Here is a 4,694-nt window from a genome sequence, read left to right on the forward strand (position 1 = left end):
AGTTTATAAATAAAATTTTAAAAATTGTAATTTTTATTCAAATATAATAAAAATAAATAAAAATTAAAATAAAAATTATTATTTTAATTTATTGCAAATATTTTATATCGAGATTCGTATAACATATATTATTTTATTTTATATTCAATTATAATTTAAAAAAACATTGGCAATAAATTTAAATTTATTTAAATATTTTTCTCAGACTATGTTTTATAGATTTATTCGTATCTAATAGATTTGAAATTTTTTAAATAACTCAATAATTTTTTCAATTTTTAAAATGAAGTGTATATAATATATATATTAAAGATATTAGAGATACATATAGATAGATAGATGTCATAGAAATATTAAAACAACATCTATTATATATAAAATAAAGCTTTATCTGTCAGCATTAATTTCACAGTTCACATGAAATATGAAAATAAGACTTTGTTCGTGTTAGAAGTAACTTTCTATCAGGAAGTATCAAATATTTAATCGGTTTTTATTGGCATGTTTTATTAAAAATAGTATTTAAATTTCAATCGGTTATCTCAACACATTTATATTAAATTATATTAAATTCACTATTGAAATTTTTCAAATTCCTTGATGCATCTGCCATTTAATAATAATAAAATAAGTGTTCAATCAAATATTTAACATGAGAAAAATTGTGACACTAAAAGATATAATAATTTTCCATTTTGTTCAGTTTCTATATTGTTCCGATTTAATTTATCAAAGAATTGATTGAACAAATTAAAACAAAGAATTTAGATAATAAATTTTTATTAATTAGACGATACAAAGTGAAATATCTGAATGATAAGATACAATTTATCGACAGTATTGATAAATAAACTATTGATTTCATCGATGATGAAATGTTTCGAGAATGTTAGTGCCATTTCCTATAAGTTTCAAGTATTCCTTTAAAACAATTAATCAAATCAAATTTAAATTAACTAAAATCAGACGAATCGACCGACAGATCGCTTCGGTGTTCAACGATTCGATGTATCTTTGAAAAAATATCCTTGAAACGTGTATCTTAACATCATACGTGTTGAAAATCTAAAAAAATTTCTCAAACGTATGAACAGAGCTTAAATAACGATCTCGATAAACTCGTTCTCCCTTTTTCATCATTTCGAAGTCATCGACATTTCTCCTGTCCAAATTCTCTCGACCTTAACATTTAATCCATCCATCCATCCATACATGGAAAATTGAAACGAGGACAACTCGGAACTACGAACTTTGGACTTTTAACCACGATTCGGAAAGGACAAGTTCCAACTCGAGTTAAATAATTATCTTCGAATCTTTGGAGAATCGTATCTCGGCCGAACACTGATTCGAACACCGATTCAATATTCAAACAGATCGCGTTGAAACGCGTGTTCGATATCGCGGTAATACTCGGGGAGTGTGAACAAAGCCTAAACGGGTTGGAGCAAACGCGTCAGGCGGGCGGACAGGCGGGTAGACAGGCAGACAGACAGAAGCTGGAGCACCTGTCTGTCCCTCCACTCTTCTTGCACGGCAAAGAGGGGCCGGCAGTGGATACCTCGTGCCGTGGTTCAGTACCTCGTGCACGCTCACGCTGATAAGACCTTATTCTAATCACACGTCACCTGGTATCGATAGTCGTGCGCGGATCTATTACGTGATTTCTCACGTCCCGTTTCGACCTAATTCCTTCGTGGTCCTTCGACCGATCTCCAATATCCGCACGCGTTTCGCCCTGTCCTCTCTCTCTCTTCCTCTCTTTCCCTTCCTCCTCTTTCCTTTCCTTCCCTTTCTCTTTCTCTTTCTCTCTCTCTCTTTCTCCCTCTTTCTCCCCTCCTCCCCCCTTCTATCCCACTCCGTTTCGCGTGCATCATACCCATACAGGTGGTCCTCCACCTCGATGCAGCGGATCGCACAGCCCGATCCAGGAATTTTTCCGGATCGGTCAATCGAACGCTTAGCGGTCGACTCGCCTCCCCTAGCTCGCTTCTTGCTCCTTCGAATGCGTAATACGTAATTATCTCAAGGCTCTCCCTCCCTCTCTCCCTCTTCCCCCCCACCCCCTTGTCCCGATAGTCACGTACGATAGGTATACGTATCACGGGGTGGTTGGGTTGGCGGTGCACACGGAAGAAGAGAAAAAGAGGCACGGGATGCACCGTGGAGGAAATGTATTCACGTTCCACACCGGTTCGATATCGAATTCGATGCAGGGCAGAAGAGAGACACGCAGCAACGAAGGAGGATCGTGCCGAGCCGATTTTCGTCCCGTACTCGTGGATTCGTTGGATTGGGATCGCGGCACTGCGTGTTTCCGCGGCGGCGATGGATTGGGAATCGATTCTGCTCCCTGTATCGTTTAGTCTGCTTCCGACGTTCGAGTACTAAAGTCGTTGTTGCCGCTCTCGTCGGTCGCGCCGCGTAAATACGATCGGCCACGTGTTCGCAGCGTTTCTCTCCTCACTCGTGCCCTCCCCCCCTTTCCCCTCCCTCCTTCTCCCCTCCCAGTACGAGGAGAGAGAACATTCGATCGTCGATTAGAAACGTACGGTGGCGCGATTCGCTACGCCCGTTTTCTCGTTTTATCGTCACCACGTGCAAATGCGACATAGCCGGTGGACGTCATCGAGGAAGGCTGTTGCACCCGTCGTCCATCGAAGGTCGAATATCGACACTCGCCGGCATGGAGAAATTAGGTGAACCGCTCGAGCGAGAATTTTTTTCCCCTCCATTGTACAATGTAACAACGAAGTGCGCGGGGATCGTGTAAGTTCACGTGTATCATTGAGGAAAGGAACTTGGTCCGCGGCAAGAATTTCTGGTGTTACGTAACGGAGAAATAGAACGAACGCGATCAACGCGTGTCGGGTGACGACGGTTTTCTTCTTTCGTTTTTTTTTTCTTTTCTTTTCTTTTCTTTTTTTTTTTTTTTTTTTGCTTCCCTTCCCTTGTTCCCCTCGGAACGTTCGAACCACGATAAGAAGGGGGATCACCACGTGTCGATTCACGTTTTATACGTGATTTATAAGTGCGATGTTTATTAAGTTCGACTCGATAAATATACTACGAGTTCCGCGAAAAGAATCTTCCAGTGAAAGCGAGATCAGCGCTAAGTGTTTGTGAAATCGTGAAACTGCGAAACCAACCACGTGTGTGACATCTATTACCAAGGTGGATCGTAAAATCGTAAAACCGTGCCTTTTGTTTCTTGTTCTGGAGAGGAGCGAGGCGACGATTTCTCGACACGCGAAGCGCGATTTTCGTAGGAATCCTCGTTTCATCGATCTGCAGGGAGACCCAGTTACGCCTCCTGTTGAATGCAATTTATCGGATTAAAGGGGAGCTCCACATGAAATTGGTAAGCGATGAAATTTCTCGTTCCACTCTATCATTTCTTCGATACCTCCGTATCCTACCATCCTTCTTCTTTATTATGCGATTCGTCTGGGTAGTAATCTTTCCTTTCTTTCTTTTTCTTCACTACGTATCGCGTGATTGAAGGGCATAGATTGATTTATCTCGAAAGATTATTTCGAAGATTTTAAAGCTAATGGTTAAAGCGTTCTCGTAGCGACATTAGTCGTGCGTCGTGTTTGAGGTCTTCTCTCTACGACCTACGACGTTCGCGAGAATGTTGTGTGTTTACTTTTTTTTTTTTCCTTTCCTTTTCGTTGGAACTTTTAACTGTTCGGATTTAGAACATGGAGGGAGAAAAATTTGTATCGAGAAGAGAGATATCGTTGATATTACGGTTGTTTACTTGTCTTGCCTTGGCATACTTTTTTAACGTTTCGTTTATAACGAGCAAAAAAAGAAAAAAAAAAAATAACGCGATTGCAAGACTACGTATGCACGCGTTTACGTATTTATGCTACGCAATATGGCGTTTTAAGAAACGAGTGCTTTATGCAAATTTCTCGTTCCTTGGCTATGCGTAATTTATCTTGTTACATTCGATCGGGATTGATTTAAGCCATATCGAATGGATCGAAGAGAATTATATAGGTAAAATCGGGAAAGGACGATTTCACCGTGGAAAAATATTAGGAAAAGTGTTGCAAAATACGATATTTAAGATGTAAATGAAGAAAGGAACTACGGGTCGGGATCGTTTGATGTGTTAATAGCCGGTTAAAGTAGAAAATTAATAGGTAGACGTTGGAAATAAAATAATTACAGAAATAACCATGCAACGGTCGTATTTTACAATGTGTCGAATATCAATCGAAAAAATTATGATTAAAAATTTAATTCAAGATTCAATTACAACGGATCGTACATATATATATATATTGGAGAGAAATTATCAAAAAATTATTCGAAAATATATATGCAATAAATAACTTTTAATAAATACCAAGTTGCGAATAAATTTTAATTTCTTGATTACCTTCTGCTCGTTAACAGTAGCATGCCAGTGGCATTTTTTAATTTACGTTTCACCTCAATTTTCTTCTTACTTCTCGAAGAAAAAAAAAAAATTTGCCATCGAGTTCCAACGAAACAATACATTATCGCTTACAAATCATCGACAAATGAAAAAAAGAAAAGAAAAGAAAAGAAAAGAAAATACCGCTACAAATATATCGCGAAGAACCGATCTAATACGACGTAATAACGAGTGCAATTACTTCGAATTCGTATCAATTAAGGTGCACATAAATTACATTTTTCTTTTTTTTTTTTTTTTT

At 38.3% G+C, this 4,694-nt stretch overlaps 1 long non-coding RNA gene across 1 annotated transcript in view; it reads left to right on the top strand.

Annotated features, from left to right (window-relative positions):
* The first annotated feature begins 2,970 nt into the window (after positions 1-2,970).
* LOC116184941 overlaps positions 2,971-4,694 on the top strand; it is a 29,704-nt gene continuing 27,980 nt past the window's right edge. The window contains exon 1 of the long non-coding RNA XR_004149638.1: positions 2,971-3,361. This is a non-coding gene — a long non-coding RNA (uncharacterized LOC116184941). The remainder of the gene's footprint in view (positions 3,362-4,694) is intronic.

Source organism: Apis dorsata, unplaced genomic scaffold (assembly GCF_000469605.1).
Source record: "Apis dorsata unplaced genomic scaffold, Apis dorsata 1.3 scaffold_77, whole genome shotgun sequence".
Classification (NCBI taxonomy): Eukaryota; Metazoa; Arthropoda; class Insecta; order Hymenoptera; family Apidae; genus Apis; species Apis dorsata.